Raw genomic sequence first — 18,463 nt, 5'->3', positions numbered from 1 at the left:
GGGTATCCAGCTCTTCTCTCTTTACACTTCCCTTTGTTAGATCAGAATCCTATGGGATTTTTGTAAGAAACCTTTCTAAGAAGCCAGAAGAAAATAAAGAGGAAATAAAGCAAACTACAAAAGTAATAAAACAGGCTGAGATGAGCCATGGGTGTACAGACTTAGGAATTTTCAATGACGAAATCCAGGCCTTTTATCATTTTGTTTTGACTATCATTGTACAGTGGACTGAGTGCACAGGCCCCTGCCCCTCTCCACCCTGAAGGGGTTCCAGATCTTTGTTGGTGTTTCATATCTGTGAGTCAGGGATGCGTGTCTCTCCAGGTTGCTGGGAGGATGAAATGAGATTACGTAAAGCTCAGGGTCTGGCCGTTAGAGAGTGTTCCGGAGACCGTGGGTCCCTGTGGCTCTTTGCCCTTCTACAGAGCTGAGCGCTACTCCCATCTCTGGTATGTGGGGCCGCCCCCGGGACCTTTCTTCTGAGTACTTATTGATCTCTCTGTTCCCCTCGACCTGCAGTAGAGTCCTGGACGGCAAAGCAGCCCAGGAAAAACTTGCAGGCTTTTTTTTTTTTTTTTTCTGCACTGCCCCCTCCCCAGTGGTTTGAATGGTCCCAGCTCTCAGAAATTTTTCCCTCAACCCAGATCTACCTCTCCAGGTCCTCCTGGCTCATCTGATGCTCCTGCAAAAACTGAGTACTCGTGTCTGGCTTTGCCCTTTGAAGAAGCGAAGCTTCTTTTAATGCATTCACTCATTCATTCGACAAACACAGAGCACCCACCACATGCCTGGCACTGGGGATGTGATGATGAATAAATCAGTCAAGATGTCATAGATAGTTGAGGGAAATTGATGCAAACTTTGTTTACATTTGAAAGTGCCATGATGGCAGCAGGAAGAGTATTTGAGCAGTAATTGATTCTTCCAGGGTTGGGGTGGGTGTTCAGAGAAAGCCTCCCAGAGGGAGTAGTATTGGGTTAGACTTTGCTGAGCATATCCATCACGAGGCCCCAAGCACTTGCCAGCCTCACTTCACTCTCACTCTCTGGAAACTGGTCACAGCATTGGCCCAAAGAGCTCTTCTTTTTTCTGGAAGCTTCCTTACCTGCAAGTCCTCTCCTCATTTGCAAATTGGATGAGAGTGCCAGTGTTAGGCTGAATGCAGGCACAGTTTTTCTCTGGTAGAGTGTCTCAGGTCCACCCAGTCTGCAGGACCTGCCATGGAGAAGCCCAGTCCTTACAGTTCCCTGGTGCCTTCTCCACCCAAGCAACAGTGCTGTTGGGATAACATACATAAAAGGGATGTTTCCTTTCCTGGGGAGTGGATGGGAAGGAGAAGTCATTTATGATCGCTCTGACACCTCATTGGAACAATGCAAAATAAATTTGAAAAATGGATGATGGTAATTTCCTATTCAGTGAAAGTCTACTAATAAAGACCATGGACCTTCATAGTCCAACTGGTAGGGCATTTATAAGTACACACAATTACTCACACATGTCATGGAAGTTCACCGTTATGCCCCCAGATGGCCAGAGGGTTTATCTTTTGGTTAGGATCCAAATGATACTTTCATATTTGAAAACTGTCATTTATCTTTATTGACTTGGTGAAATGAAAATGTTGATAACTCAGATAGTGGCAGGGAAAGTTGGACAGAGAAGAACTTCCAGTGACTGTTAACCATTCCATCAGATTAATGTTGGATATTAATCTACTGTTGAATATTCATAAATATTTAATCTGTCCCTAATATATTGCCTACTTTTTGACACTCAGCTAAGGTCTTGCTTCCCTGGTCAGAGCACCACAGGTTGGCTCAGCTTCTCTCTCTCTTTCCTTTAAGCCTGAGCCTCTAGTTGATGATGAACCATGCCCTACCCTGTGGCATCTTTTGTATTGTTGCCTTTTTATTATTGCTTCAAGAGTTTATTATTTGTCTATCTAGATAGATTGTAAGTTCCTTGAGAGCAGGAACCATTTAAAATTTCTCCTTGATATACTATCAACATGCTATTTATGGAATGCACACTGACCAGAATTTTACTCCTTGAATAGGCATTAGAGATCATCTCACCCAATGCCTTTATTTTATATAGAAGTGAGTCAGGCCGGAGGATCAAAAGACCAAGGAAGTTTACATCCTACTCAACCTTTTTAAGGAAATCATTTGAGGGTGTATTTCAGCAAAACAAGAGAGTAAACCAAGAAAGAAGATATGAGATCCAGGGAATAATGTATCCAATTCAGGGTAGACATGAAAAGCCACGCAGGATAAAATTGTTCAGCAAGCCTGCAAAGCAGTCAGTCTTCATTAGAATGGGAGGGTAGAAGGCTCCAGGAAGCAGGTTTCTAAGGATGATGTGAGGAGGGGACATTCCACAGAGTAGAGAATATTATTGGTATACTGCAAGAGATTAAAGTTGTGATACAAAACAGAAAGCAAGCAAGAAAAACAGAAGGCAATTAGTAACTGCAGTAAAGACAAAAAGCTATGCAAAAGCATTAATAGGCTCAAATGAAGCAACCTACCCAATTATATCAGGAGGCCAGTAGGCTTCAAAAAGAATAGAAGATTCCAAACAATCAATGAGAAAGAATTTGAGGATACTAGGGATATGATGTAGAAAGCACGTTTCTTCTACCAACAATAAAAAAGAGAGGTAATAACAACTTCAGGAAAAGCAACAACAAAAAATTATTAAAGATATAGCTCAAATAGGAAGCAAATCAAAATGTGGCCTGATTTTAAGCAAGTGGTGGAACGTAAGGAAAGCTCTTTTAAGTGCATAGAATCTGTCATTGGAACAGTGGTGCACTGTATGGGCTCTTAGCTTCCCTTTGATTCTGTAGTGAAGAATATTTGCTTAGTCATAATGATATAAATGCTCCTCAGTTTTGTGGGTTTTTCCCCACATCTTTATTGGAGTATAAATGCTTTACAATGTTGTGTTAGTTTCTGCTGTACAACAAAGTGAATCAGCTATATGTATACATATATCCCCATAACCCCTCCCTCTTGAGCCTCCCTCCCACCTTCCCTACCCCATCCCTCTAGGTGGTCACAAAGCACTGAGCTGATCTCCCTGTGCTATGCAGCAGCTTCCCACTAGCCATCCATTTCACATTTGGTAATGTTTATACGTCAATGGTACTCTTTCACTTTATCTCAGTTTCCCCTTCCCCCTTGTGCCTTCAAGTCTGCTCTCTACATCTGCGTCTTTATTCCTGCCCTGCCACTAGGTTCATCAGTACTGCTTTTTAAAATTTCATATAAATGCGTTAGCATACGGTATTTGTTTTTCTCTTTCTGACTTACTTCACTCTGTATGACAGATGCTAGGTCCATCACTACAAATAACTCAATTTCATTCCTTTTTATGGCTGAGTAATATTCCATTGTATATACGTGCCACACTTCTTTATCCAATCATCTGTTGATGGACATTTAGGTTGCTTCCATGTCTTGGCTATTGTAAATAGTGCTGCAGTGAACATTGGGGTGCATGTCTCTTTATTTTTTTTATTTATCTATTTTGCGGTATGCGGGCCCCTCACTGCTGTGGCCTCTCTTGCTGCGGAGCACAGGCTCTGGATGCGCAGGCTCAGCGGCCATGGCTCACGGGCCTAGCTGCTCCACGGCATGTGGGATCTTCCCGAACCAGGGCATGAACCCGTGCCCCCTGCATCGGCGGGCAGACTCTCAACCACTGTGCCACCAGGGAAGCCCCTGTTCATAGATGTTTTGATGATGGCCATTCTGACTGGTGTGAGGTGATACCTAATTGTGGTGTTGATTTGCATTTCTCTAATAATTAGTGATGCTGAGCATCTTTTCATGCATTTGTTGGCCATCTGTAGGTCTTCTTTGGAGAAATGTCTATTTAGGTCTTTTGCCCATTTTTGGACTGGGCTGTTTGTTTTTGTGATATTGAGCTGCATGAGCTGCTTGTATATTTTAGAGATTAATCATTTGTCAGCTGCTTCATTTGCAAATATTTTCTCCCATTCTGAGTGTTGTCTTTTCATCTTGTTTATGGTTTCCCTTGCTGTGCAAAAGCTTTTAAGTTTCATTAGGTCCCATTTGTTTATTTTTGTTTTTATTTCCCTTATTCTAGGAGGTGGGTCAAAAAGGATCTTACTGTGACTTATGTCATAGAGTGTTCTGCCTATGGTTTCCTTTAAGAGTTTTATAGTGTCTAGCCTTACACTTAGGTCTTTAATCCATTTTGAGTTTATTTTTGTGTATGGTGTTAGGGTGTGTTCTAATTTCATTCTTTTATATGTAGCTGTCCATTTTTCCCAGCACCACCTTATTGAAGAGGCTGTCTTTTCTCCATTGTATATTCTTGCCTCCTTTATCAAAGATAAGGTGACCATATGTGTGTGGGTTTGTCTCTAGGCTTTCTATCTTGTTCCATTGATCTACATTTCTGTTTTTGTGCCAGTACCATACTGTCTTGATTACTGTAGTTTTGCAGTATAGTCTGAAGTCAGGGAGCCTGATTCCTCCAGCTTTGTTTTTCTTTCTCAAGATTGCCTTGGCTGTTCGGGGTCTTTTGTGCTTTCATACAAATTGTAAAATTTCTTTTTTTTTTAATTAATTAATTTTTATTTTTATTTATTTTTGGCTGTGTTGGGTCTTCATCGCCATGCTTTCTCTACATGCAGCGAGTGGGGACTACTCTTCATTGTGGTGCGTGGGCTTCTCATCATGGTGGCTTCTCTTGTTGTGGAGCATAGGCTCTAGGCATGCAGGCTTCAGTAGTTGTAGCACGTGGGCTCAGTAGTTGTGGCTCGCAGGCTCTAGAGCACAGGCTCAGTAGTTGTGGTGCATGGGCTTAGTTGCTCCACAACATGTGGGATCTTCCCGGACCAGGGCTCGAACACATGTCCCCTGTATTGAGGCGGATTCTTAATTACTGTGCCACATGGGAAGACCACAAATTGTAAAATTTCTTGTTCTAGTTCTGTGAAAAATGGCTTCGGTAATTTGATGGGGATTGCATTGAACCTGTAGATTGCTTTGGGTAGTATAGTCATTTTCACAATATTGATTCTTCCAATCCAGGAGCATGGTCTGTCTCTCCCTCTGTTTATATTACCTTTGAGTTCTTTCATCAGTGTTTTATAGTTTTCTATGTACAGGTCTTTTGCCTCCTTGAGTACGTTTATTCCTAGGTATTTTATTCTTTTTGTTGTGATGGTAAATGGGATTGTTTCCTTAATTTCTCTTTCTGACCTTTCATTGTTAGTGTATAGGAATGCAAGAGATTTCTGTTCATTAATTTTGTATCCTGCAACCTTACCAAATTCATTGATTAGTTCTAGTAGTTTTCTGGTGGCATCTTTAGGATTTTCTCTGTATAGTATCATGTCATTGGCAAACAGTGACAATTTTACTTCTTCTTTTCCCATTTGTATTCCTTTTATTTCTTTTTCTTCTCTGATTGCCATGGCTAGGACTTCCAATACTATGTTGAATAACAGTGGCAAGAGTGGACATCCTTGTCTTGTTCCTGATCTTAGAGGAAATGCTTTCAGTTTTTCACCATTGAGAATGATGTTTGGTGTGGGTTTGTCGTATGTGGCTTTTATTATGTTGAGGTAGGTTCCCTCTATGCCCACTTTCTGGAGAGTTTTTATCATAAATTGGTGTTGAATTTTGTCAAAAGCTTTTTCTGCATCTGTTGCAGAGATGAAGAGATGACATATAGTTTTTATTCTTTAATTTGTTAATATGGTGTATCACATTGTTTTGCGTATATTGAAGAATCCTTGCATCCCTGGGATAAATCCCACTTGGTCATGATGTATCATTCTTTTAATGTGTTGTTGGATTCTGTTTGCTAGTATTTTGTTGAGGATTTTTGTGTCTGTGTTCATCAGTGATATTGGTCTATAATTTTTTTTTTGTGTGTGTGATATCTTTGTCTGGTTTTGGTATCAGGGTGATGATAGCCTCGTAGAACGACTTTGGGAGTGTTCTTCCCTCCACAATGTTTTGGAAGAGTTTGAGAAGGATAAGTGTCACTCTTCTCTAAAAGTTTGATAGGATTCACCTGTGAAGCCATCTGGTCCTGGACTTTTGTTTGTTGGAAGATTTTTAATTACAGTTTCAATTTAATTACCTGTGATTGGTCTGTTTATATTTTCTAATTCTTCCTGGTTCAATTTTGGAAGGTTGTACTTTTCCATGAATTTGTCCATTTCTTTCAGGTTGTCCATTTTATTGGCGTATAGTTGCTTGTAGTAGTCTCTTATGATCTTTTGTATTCTGTGGTGTCAGTTGTAATCTCTCCTTTTTCATTTCTAATTTTATTGATTTGTGTCCTCTCCCTCTTTGTTTTTGATTATTCTGGATAAAGGTTTATCAATTCTGTTTATCTTCTCAAAGAACCAGCTTTTAGTTTTATTGATCTTTGCTATTTTCTTTGTTTCTATTTCATTTATTTCTACTCTGATCTTTATGTTTTCTTTCCTTCCACTAATTTTGGATTTTGTTTGTTCTTCTTTTTCTAGTTGCTTTAGGTGTAAGGTTAGATTGTTTATTTGAGATTTTTCTGGTTTCTTGAGGTGAGCTTGAATTGCTATGAACTTCCCTCTTAGAACTGCTTTTGCTGTGTCCCATAGGTTTTGGATCATCGTGTTTTTGTTATCATTTGTTTCTAGGTATTTTTTGATTTCCTCTTTGATTTCCTCAGTGATCTCTTGGTTATTTAGCAGTGCACTGATTAGCCTCCATGTATTTGTGTTTTTTCCTGTTTTTTTCCTGTAACTGATTTCTAATCTCATAGTGTTATGGTCGGAAAAGATGCCTGATACAATTTCAATTTTCTTAAATTTTCCAAGGTTTGATTGTGACCCAAAATGTGATCTATTCTGGAGAACTTTCTGTGTGCATTTGAGAAGAAAGTGTATTTTTCCACTTTCGGGTGGAATGTCCTAAAAATATCAATTAAGTCTATCTGGTCTATTGTGTCATTTAAAGCTTGTGTTTCCTTATTTATTTTTTGTCTAGATGACCTGTCTGTTGGTGTAAGTGGGGTGTTAAAGTCCCCCACTATTATTGTCTTACTGTCGATTTCTCCTTTTATGGCTGTTAGCATTTGCCTTATGTATTGAGGTGGTCCTATGTTGGGTGCATAAAAATTTATAATTGTTACGTTTTCTTCTTGGATAGATCCCTTGATCAAATGTAGTAAAAAGACTCTTATAACAGTCTTTATTTTAAAGTCTATTTTATCTGATATGAGTATTGCTACTCCAGCTTTCTTGTGATTTTGATTTGCATGGATATCTTTTTCCATCCCCTCACTTTCAGTCTGTATGCATCCCTAGGTCTGAAGTGCATCTCTTGTAGATAGCATATATAAGGGTCTTGTTTTTGTATCCATTCAGCCAGTCTATGTCTTTTGGTTGGAGCATTTAATCCATTGACATTCAAGGTGATTATCAAGATGTATGTTCCTATTACCATTTTCTTAATTGATTTGGGTTTGTTTTTGTGGGTCCTTTCCTTCTCTGGTGTTTCTCGCTTAGAGAAGTTCCTTTAGCATTTGCTGTAAAGCTGGTTTGGTGCTGCTGAATTCTCATAGATTTTGCTTGTCTGTAAAGCTTTTGATTTCTCCAATGAATCTGAATGAGATCCTTGCTGGGTAGAGTGATCTTGGTTGTAGGTTTTTGCCTTTCATCACTTTAAATATGTCCTGCCACTCCCTTCTGGCTTGCAGAGTTTCTGCTGAAAGATCAGCTGTTAACCTTATGGGGATTCCCTTGTGTGTTGTTTGTTACTTTTCCCTTGCTACTTTTAATATTTTTTCTTTGTATTTAATTTTTGATAGTTTGATTAATATGTGTCTCAGCATGTTTCTCATTGGGTTTATCCTGTATGGGACTCTTTGAGCTTCCTGGATTTGATTGACTATTTCCTTTCCCATGTTAGGGAAGTTTTTGACTATAATCTCTTCAAATATTTTCTCAGTCCCTTTCTTTTTCTCTTCTTCTTCTGGGACCCCTATAATTCGAATGTTGGTGCGTTTAATGTTGTCCCAGAGGTCTCTGAGACTGTCCTCAATTCTTTTCATTCTTTTTTCTTTATTCCACTCCCTGGCAGTTATTTCCACCATTTTATCTTCCAGGTCAGTTATCCTTTCTTCTGCCTCAGTTATTCTGTTATTGACTCCTTCTAGAGTATTTTTAATTTCAGTCATTGTGTTGTTCATCACTGTTTGTTTGCTCCTTAGTTCTTCTAGATCGGTGTTGAATGTTTCTGTTGTATTTTCTCCTTTCTGTTTCTGAGATTTTGGATCATCTTTACCATCATTACTCTGAATTCTTTTTCAGGTAGGTTGTCTATTTCATCTTCATTTATTTGGTCTTGTAGGTTTTTACCTTACTTCTTCATCTGTAACATTTTCTTGTTGTTTCTATTTTTTTTTTTTTTTTGATGGGTGTGGCTGTATTCCTGTTTTACTGGTTGTTTGACCTGAGGTGTCCAGCACTGGAGTTTGCAGGCAGTTGGATAGGGCTGGGTCTTGGTGCTGAGATGAGGACCTCCAGGAGGCCTCACTCTGATTAATATTCCCTGTGGTCCGAGGTTCTCTGTTAGTCCAGTGGTTTGGACTCAGAGCTCCCACCACAGGAGTTCAGGCCTGACCTCTGGCCTGGGAACCAAGATCCCGCAAGTTGTGTGCCGTTGCAAAAAAAAAAAAAAAAAAAAAGGAGCAATACAATAATAAAGAATAATAAACAAAATAAAATTAGAAAGATAAAAAATATATTAGGAAAAATAAAAATATAATTGAAACAACTGCAACAAGGTAAAATAAAACCACAACAGAAAAAAAAAAATCCTTGGCTGTGGAGGCGGAGTTTAGGTGGGGGTGGAACTTAGGCAGGGGCAGGGTTTATGGTGGGGCGGGACCTAGGCAGAGGGGCGGGTGATGTTTGAGTGTGGGGCGGGGCATCTGCTTAGGACCTGCCCAGAAGGGCAGAGGCAGCACGTGGAAAGGAGGGCCTCTGGAGTGTGGAGTTTCGGAGTTTGGAGGTAAGGCCCTGGGTGGGCTTTAGGCCCAGCGTGATGGAGGGGGTCTCCGAGTGTAGAGGTGGGGCCCTGGGTGGGGGTGCAAGGGCGGGGCTTGGGCCCTGCACGGGAGGAGGGAGGCTCCAGAGAGCAGAGGATTGGCCTGGGAACCCAACAGGCTCCCTGGTGCCCAAGTGGACAGGGAAAGCACTGGCCGCTTTCCCTTCTGTTCCTCCATGCCACCCCACCCATGGTCTCCCCCAGGGTCTCCTCTGTCCCTGCTGGACCTCTAATGGTGGGTGGGTCCTGCTGGGTGTAGGAACTCCTCCCCTCCCCCAGCCACCCCTCAGGGGTGCCAGTCCTGTAGTTCCGGCCTGTACTTTTGCTCCCCCTTCCCTCCTTCCCACTCCCTCAGGACCCACATAGCTGGAGGGGGCCTAGGTGGGCAGAGGATCAGGCCCGGGATCTCAGCAGGTTCCTGGGGGTCCAAGTGGGCAGGGGAAACCTGGCCACCCTCCCTTTTGATCCTTCACCCTCCCAATCGTCCCCCAATGTTCCCTTCGGATGTGGGATCCCTTCTCCCCCAGCCATCCCTCAGGGGCGCCAGTTCCGTCTGGCCTCCACTACTCCTCCCCCTTCACTCCCGCCATGCCCCACGGCCTACCTGGTCACTGGAGGTTCCTCCCGTCCCCTTAGGTGTAAGTGGTCCCCCACAGGTGCCTGGTATGTGCCCTAGTTGTGCAGAGACGCGAATTCCACGTTCTCCTAGTCCGCCATCTTGACTCCGCCCTCCTCAGTGGTTTTCAACTTTTAAAACCAACCACAGGCAAAGCACTGAAGAGTACTTAATAATAGCTATAAAGGAGTGTGAAAGATTTTTTTTACCTTGGCAATATAAAATTTAAAAAAAAAACAGCTTGTAGAAGTTGGCAGGTAGATTGTGATAGATTAAATTATTGTTCCCACTTAGCCACTGAAAGATGACGGCACATCTCCACTTAATGCCCTGTGGCTCGCCACGATTCCTGTGGGAGGGGACTACTTCGTTTCCTGCGCGTCGATATCAGGCTTGGCCATGTGACTTGCTTTGGCCAGTTGAGTAAGTGGAAGTGACATAGGCCATGCCTGAGCAGACATCTTCAGAGGTATTGAGGTTCTGCCACTGTTCTTTTCCCTCTCTCATGAGAATGGCAGGTCTCAGATGGGGGCTGCTCTTTAACCTGGCTCCCAGAATAAAGAGGGTATCAGAAGCAGAGCATGACATGTCACATGAGTGAGTAATAAGCCTGAGTTACTGAGATTTTTCTGTTGTTGTGTTAGTGTTGTTATTGTCCCAGCACAGCCTACCAAAGCTGACTAATGTGTGGAGGGTGGAGTAGAGATGTGAATACCCTCCTCATGTGGAGTGAGTGATCAAGACATACTGTCTGTAGTTGCTAGACCAAGAAATAGACTACCAAGGAAATCAACAGATGCACTGAAATACAGTAGCGATGTCTTGGGACAATGGGATAATGTGGGAACAAGAGTAGAAGGGAGATGAGGAATGGTTAAGTAAGCTAACTCTTATGTATCATAGCAGAAAGTCAATAAATGATGTCTGAAGTTGATAAGACAGAAAAAGCAACATAAGCCTACTCTGGAGATTAGGAAAACACCAGAAGAATTCCCACTCTTTCAGACATCATCAATTTTCCTTTGTCTAGTGACTCATTATTAGCACATATACATACTGAAATTGTCTCCCATCATTTTGAAATAGGATCTCTTGATCCCACACCCACCTCTGCCCATTGCCCATCTCTCTGTTCCCCTTTGTGGCTCAGTCCCCTGAAAGAGTTGTCTAGATTTGTTGTCATCAATCCCTCTTCCCTCATTTTCTCTGGAACCCACTCTAAGCATGTTTTTACCTCCATCAGTCACCTAAATTGCACTTATCAGCATCACCAGTCTCCTCCAGATTTTCTGAATCCAGTGGTCAATTCGGCCGTCAACTTCCCAGACCTCTCAGTCGCATTGGACACAATTGCTCACTCCCTCCTCCAAACACTGTCTTCACTCGGCTTCTGGAACATCACCCTCTCCTAGTTTTCTTTATACCTTGTGACTCCTTCTCTGTTCCCTTTGCTCATCTCATCAGTGTCTAAACTTGGGAGTTCCCCAGGGCACTTGATCTTCTTGCTCTCGATCTTCTCTTTGACCTTGATCTCTTTTCTGCCTACACCACCGCCCTCCCCCGATGTTCATGCTGAGTCTCCTGGCTTTACACTGCATCCTTGTGATGATGACTCCCAGATCCAGATCTCCAGCTCAGACCTCTCCCTTGACCTCCGGAGTTTTATACCCAACTGACTTCTCAATATCTCCCCTTGGAAAGCAAAAGGCATCATAGACTTAAATTATCCAAAACCAAACTTCTGATTTTCTTCCCCAAACTTACTTCTCCCTCGTCTTTCCCCATCGCAGCAAATGGCATCCTTCCAGTAGCTCAGGCCAAAAGCTGGGATTCATCCTTGACTCCTCTTTTTCTCACACCCCACGCCCAGTCTGTCAGGAAACACTTGGCTCTGCTTTCGTAATGTAGTCAGTATCTGACCACTTCTCACCATCTTGTGTCTACTTCACTGGTCCAAGCCTCCATCTTCTCCAGAGTGCAGTGGCCTCTTAACGGGCTGCTTGCCCATACTGACCTCCCTTATAGTCTGTCCTCAACGTGGCAATAAGAGGGATCCTTTTAAAACACAAGTGAATCAGATAATGTTACCTTTGGGCTGGAAACCCTCCAATGGCTCTCACGTCACTCAAGTAAAATCTCAGGTCCTCATGATGACCCACGTGGCCCTAGGCCAGAACTGTTAAAAAGAAATATAACATGAGCCACAGGTGTAATCTTAAAATTTCTGGTACCTATATTATAAAAAAAGTAAAAAGGAACAGGTGAAATTAACTTTATTAGTATATTGTACTTAACCCAGTATATCCAAAATTTCATCATTCAATGCATTTTTTTTTTTTTTTTTTTTTTTTTTGCTGCATTGTGTCCTCGTTGCTGCACGCGGGCTTTCTCTAGTTGCGGCGAGCGGAGGCTACTCTTGGTTGCGGTGTGTGGGCTTCTCATTGCAGTGGCTTCTCTTGTTACACAGCATAGGTTCTAGGCGCACGGGCTTCAGTAGTTGTGGTATGTGGGCTCAGTAGTTGTGGCTTGCGGGCTTAGTTGCTCCGCGGCATGTAGGATCTTCCCGGACCAGGGCTCGAACCCGTGTCTCCTGCATTGGCAGGTGGATTCTTAACCACTGCGCCACCAGGAAAGCCCTCAATGCATTTCAATATGAGAAATTTATTTTCTCACAGTTCTGGAAGCTGGAAGCCCAAGGTCAAGGTATTAGCAGGGTTGGTTTCTCCTGAGTTCTGTCTCCTTGGCTTGTAGACAACCACTTTCCCCCATGTGTCTTTACATGGTCTTCTGTCTGTGTGTCTCTGTGTCCAGATCTCCTCTTCTTATAAGGACACCAGTCATATGAGGTTAGGGCCCATCCTCAAGACCTCATTTTAAGTTATTTACCTCTTTAAAGACCTTATCTCCAAACACAGTCGCATTCTGAGGCACTGGGAGTTAGGACTTCAACATAGGAGTTTTGAGGGGACACAGCTCAGCCCATAACACCTTCCAGACGATCTTACTTAAAATTGTGGCTCTCCTCCTCCTCCCCAGACTCCCTATCTTTCCCTAGTTCATTTTCCTTAAGAGCGCTCTCACTATCAAACATACGGTCTACTGCAGGGACCCTGTCCCCTTTGACCTTGCATCTCAGCAGGAGCACAGTGCACATCTGGGGAGTGATGTGCTCTGTAGTAGGCACCGAGTCAACTGTCCTCTGATCAGCACGCCCCTGGGTCTACACCTGATTGCAGCACAGACTTCCTTAGTATCACCTGCTGACTGACCACGTCCACTCCCCACAGCAGCTCCGTTTCTTGCAACATCTGGGAAGAAATGTGGATGCTATTTACATTATTGAACCGGACCTGGTCACCCCTCAAAGTATCGCTGCCCAGGCTGTGACCCAACTCACGACAGGATACGTCCCATGGGAGACTCACTGAGCGAGTGTCGCTTGGCACAGTGACATTTATACATTGGCTTTTAAGTGATGCTGCAATACATAGGCAGGCAGGTAGGGTAAATACAGTGGGGCGACCTGGAGGGCACTGGACTAAATCACATCTCCAGTTGCGCGTCAGATTCATGAAGCCACGAGGTGTTGTGGAAAGGGGGTGAACTAGAAGTTAGGAGGGCCCAGAGCTAGTTCTGATTTTTCAGATCCGTGCAGCCCTGAGCCCCTTCACCTCTCTGAGCCCATTTCCCCATCCGTGAAACGGAAATAGTCCCCGCTCTGCCACCTCGCAGGGTCGTTTATGTTCTGTTTAACCACGAAGCACTCCATGGTCAGAAAGGGGGTTATCACTGCCAGTTAACATTAACAAAATGTCCTTTGTCCCCAAGCTCATCCTGGGCTCTTCCTCACAGTGGCGCGAGGGCGAGCGGGAGAGCTGCAAACAGGGCAGCTTTTTCAGCATCTGGCCCCATGTGGCTCAGAGCTGAGACCTGGGACCTCCTGCTGGGCACTGCTGGGGCCTCCCATACCCAACACGCTGGGGGCAAGGGGGCAACAGCGCACATTCTCTAGGGCTTGGTTTACCATTTACCAGAAGGTTCTGCCATTATAACCCCCAAACCCTGGGTCTCTGAGAGGGACGCGTCTCTGAGGCCGACTCTGCCGTTTGGTAAAAGGCTGTGGGAGCATCAAACTGGAGAATGAATGTGTGCCTGTGTATCTGGACACGCAGACACATGCACAAATGCCCCGCAAGCTTTACCTGTAGTTATCTTACTGTAAAAGTTAGACAGGTCCTAGGTTTGTGTTTGAACTTCCCAGCTCATGATTCCAGGGAAACCGTTTATTCATCCTGGAGGCCATGTAGGTGGTTTGTAGCCCTGAAGCCCTATCACCTGGGCAACGGGCAGAGGTCGGCCTTGGGAGGATGTATTTTTATTGAAGTTTAGTAGATTTACAACATTACATTAGTTTCAGGTGTACGACATAGTGATTCAGTGTTTTTATAGATTTAAAGTTATTACAAAGTTTGGCTATATTCCCTGTGTTGTATAATATATCCTTGTTGCTTATTGATTCTATACATAGTAGTTTGTATCTCTAATAGACTTGCCCCTAACTTGCCCCTCCGCCTTTGCCTCTCTCCAGTGGTAACCACTAGTTTGTTCTCTCTGTGTTTCTGCTTTGTTATATTCATTCATTTGTTTTACTTTTTTAGATTCCACATATCAGTGATATCATACAGTATCTGTCTCTGTCTGACGTATTTCACTAAGCATAATACCCTCCAGGTCCACCCACGTTGTTGCAAATAGCAGAATTTCATTTTTTAAAATTTAGTTTATGGAAGTATAGTTGATTTACAGTGTTGTGTTCATTTCTGCTGTACAGCGAAGTGATTCAGTTATGCATAAATATATATTCTTTTCCATTATGGTTTATCACAGGATATTGAATGTAGCTCCCTGTGCTATACAGTTAAGACCTTGTTGTTTATCCATCCTATATATAGTAGTTTGCCTCTGCTAATCCCAAACTCGCAATCCTTCCCTCTCCCCCCTTCCCCCTCCTTGGCAACCACAATGCTGTTCTCTATTTCTGTGAACCTATTTTTGTTCTGTAGATAGGTTCATTTGTGTCGTATTTTAGATTCATATAAGTGATATCACGTGGTATTAGCCTTTCTCTTTCTGACTTACTTCACTTAGCATGATAATCTCTAGGTCCACCCATGTTTTTGCAAATGGCGTTATTTCATTCTTTCTTATGGCTGAGTAATATTCCATTGTGTATATATACCACATCATCCATTTGTCTATTGGTGGATACTTATAAGCATTTATTTTATGAAAGGTCTTAAATTCATTGAAGAAGTCATTTTTCTTGAAAAGAAAAAAATGACATGAGACCAGGGCTGTCCTGGAACCTGGACTGTGTAGGGGCCACGGCCAGGTCTTCTGTAGGCTTTGGTCTTCACTGACTGAGAAGTTTGACCCCAAAGCCAAGAATAATTTGGTGTTTGTGGACAAGAGCCTGTCAGCTGTCCTAAAATCTCAACAAAGAAAATGGTCCCCTTTTCCCAGGGCCAGGCAGCTTTAGGGCTGTCCAACCCCTTCACTTTACAGAGAAGAGGTCTCCTCCCGGACCGAAGGCTCTTACCCACAATCTCACGTCACTTACCCCAGCCCAAGGTCTTCCTGCCCACTCCAGTGCCTGGCTTGTACTGGAGGGTTAATTACTATTTGTCGAATTAAATGAGTGTGTGGCTATTATAAAGACCTGATGAGGGCTGCAGGAGACAATACATGACTTGTCAGTGATCACATCCGATCCCACCACCTGAACCTTCTTTTTCTCACTGACCCAGCCTTTTTCCCTTCATAACAGCTTTATTGAGATATAGCTACATAAAATAAACGTCACTCTCTCAATGTGTACAACTCAGTGGTTTGTAGTCTATTCAGAGCCTTTTGTTCCTTCCCCTGCCCTGCTTTCCAATTCCACCATTTGGCCCGTCTCCTTTGAGAACCTCGGAAGCTTCATGTGACAAGAACACCTTCAGGCAGGTGGTTTTGAGGAAGAGTGATTGTCTGGGTACCTTTTTCTCAGAGTTCTGCTAGTCAGCAATCCGCATCTCAGAAGGCGAGGCCCAGATGGGCGAGACGCGAGCCGCTTGGAGGCTTTCAGAAGAAACATTTTTTGGGAGGTTGTCATGTTTTATTTTCTGTTTTGTTTTAAAAAGAAGCGTCTCACCAAGAGGGAAAACTTTCTCAATGAAAAACGTAAAAGCATGGCGCCAGTGGCATAAGTTGAAACGTGGGCCATTTCCGAGGTGGAGTGAGCCCCTCCCTCTGGAGACAGATGGGCTCTGGCCCTGGTTGTGGGTGTTGCATTGGCCCGAGAAGAGTTCCCCTTAGTCCAGGCGGCAGAAGGGAGTGCCCACAGCACCTCAGGTGGACGTGGGTCTTCCTGGGCAACAGCTCAGTGCACCTATGGTTTTAGTAGAATTTCTATGCTAGTAGATTAAGCCATGTCTGCCCATGGCTCAGCTCTGCCCATTTCATTCTTCTGCTCTGAAACCTTCAATAGCTCCCTCTTGTCCACAGACTAAGTTCACATTCCACGTTAGACCCACCAGGATTCAATGAACTTCACCTATTCTTTCCCTCCCTTTTACTGAATCAAACCGGACGACTTGCTTTTATGGTTCTGCCCACGCCTTTTTGCTCCTCTGTACCCCCGCCTGGAACACCCTTCTCCACCATCGTGTCCAAATCCTGCCCAGCTTCCAGGCCCACCTCCAGCGCCCTGCCGCTCCAAGCTTTTCTTGACCGTTTCCGTGTGGGGAGCTCCTCCTTCCTGGGGCTGTCAGGCCACTTAGGACATTTCTCTTGCTCCCCTTAAATTCTGTTCTGCTGTTAGTGTCTTAATCTTCTCGTATGAATCATCTCCTTGAGCGGAGGAGCCGTGCTTTATCACTTCAACCTCCCACAGCACCTAGCACGGCCCAGTAGGCATTTGTTGAAGGAAAGATGTGTGTGCAGACTGACTTCTGGTTGTGAAGGTGGAGTCAAGAGCGTGTCCTGGCCCCGTTAACCTAGTGAGTGTGTCTCTTACCCAAGGGACATAGGCTCTCGTGTCACTTCTCAGCCTTCCCGGCTCAGAGGGAAGGATGGGATCCAGTTCTCAGGGCTGAGGCAGGACTGGAGGAGTGTGGTACACGCTGTACCACAACATGTGTGTCTCTGGTGGGTCCTTGGTGTTCCAGCCACTCAGGGGAGGGATGTTGGCCGCCCCCGTCGCTGGGCCAGAGGGCTTGCTCTGTGGGGAATTCACTGAGGACGGTCACCATGTGACTGGGAAGAGCTGGGTCCGAACCCATCCTTTCAAGTTGCTCAGCCAACAACTGAGAAGCGTGGGCGGGGAGGGGGAGGGGGAGGGCGGAGCAGCGGAGGCGATCAAGCTTCGTAAACCATTTTAATAAAGATTGCTTTGGGCAATAGCCATCAAATTAAACCTAAGGGGACATTTTGATGAGAAGCAGGATATCTGCGTGATCTTCAAGTGTCTCTCCACAGAATGCTCATTGCTTGCGAGGGGAAAAAAATCATAGAGCAGAGAAAGTAGACTGCATCTTGACTGGGTGAACAAAATAACATTACCTGGACCTTGAGAACGTCATGCTAGGTGAAAGAAGCCAGTCACAAAGGACCCTATATTGTACGATTCCATTTATGTGAAATGTCCAGAATGGGCCAATCTGCAGAGACAGAAAATAGCTGTCGGGGGAGGAGTGGCACGGCTGGGAGGACATGGGGAATGATTGCTAATGAGTACGGGGTTTCTCTTTCAGGTGATAAAAAATGTTCTGAAATTGATTGTGGTGATAGTGGCACAACCTGAATATACTAAAAGACACTGAATGATTCAATGGGTGAATGCTATGGTGTATGAATCATATCTCAATAAAGCTGTTAAAAAAATTAGCATCACCAAGGAGGATCGCATGCCTCCTGATGTGACATCCTGAGAGGGACACATCACTACTTTTGTGGTATCCTAGCCAGGGGTGCATAATCTGAATCTATTCATGAGGAAATATCAGAAAAGCCCCAAATCAAGGGGCATTCAAAATACCTGGGCTGTATTCTTCAAAAACATCACCGTTATGAAAGATTAAAGGAGACAGAAAACCATGACCACTAAATAGAAAGCATAATCTTCGGGGTATTGGATTCTGTACTGGAGGGAAAAAGAATACCAATAAGGACATTATTGAGACAGTTGATAAAATCGAAATATGGACTGTAGATTAGAAAGAGTATTGTATCCATGTTATGTTTCCTAAAATCAGTAACTGTGCTGGGGATACATAAGAGAATACCTTTGTCTTTGGAAACACGCTGAAGTATTAAGGGATAAAAAGCCAAGATGTATGCAGCCTTGTTTACAAATAGTTCAGAAAAAAAGATACCACTATGTAAAGAGAAAGGGAGAGAAAAACAAAAGAAATATAGTCAAGTGTTAAAATCTGGTAATCTGGGCAAAGGGTAGACACGATTTTTCTATATTATTCTTGAAACTTTTCTGTAAGTTTGAAAGTATTTTCTAATAGGTTAAAAATTATATGGTTAAAAGCCGAACGTTCTGAACTCACATAGTTCAGATATAGCAATTGCACCTAAATTTAAACTACTGTACCCTATGTAAGTGCTTTCCTATCACTTCAAGTCTACCAGCTGTAATTCACTCAGGGGCTGCCTGGGGCCATGGGAACAAAGTCATGGTACAAGGTGGCATTGGCTTGCAGGGTCCAGACGC

At 43.5% G+C, this 18,463-nt stretch overlaps 1 protein-coding gene across 1 annotated transcript in view; it reads left to right on the top strand.

Moving 5' to 3' along the window:
* The window catches only part of STUM (stum, mechanosensory transduction mediator homolog), a 67,289-nt gene that overhangs the window by 2,152 nt on the left and 46,674 nt on the right, over positions 1-18,463 (top strand). The gene's annotated exons all lie outside the window — the stretch shown is intronic.

The sequence above is a fragment of the Pseudorca crassidens genome, chromosome 2 (genome assembly GCF_039906515.1).
Source record: "Pseudorca crassidens isolate mPseCra1 chromosome 2, mPseCra1.hap1, whole genome shotgun sequence".
Lineage (NCBI taxonomy): Eukaryota > Metazoa > Chordata > Mammalia > Artiodactyla > Delphinidae > Pseudorca > Pseudorca crassidens.
Note: the sequence above shows the minus strand (reverse complement) of the source record. Positions and strands in the feature narration are given on the sequence as shown.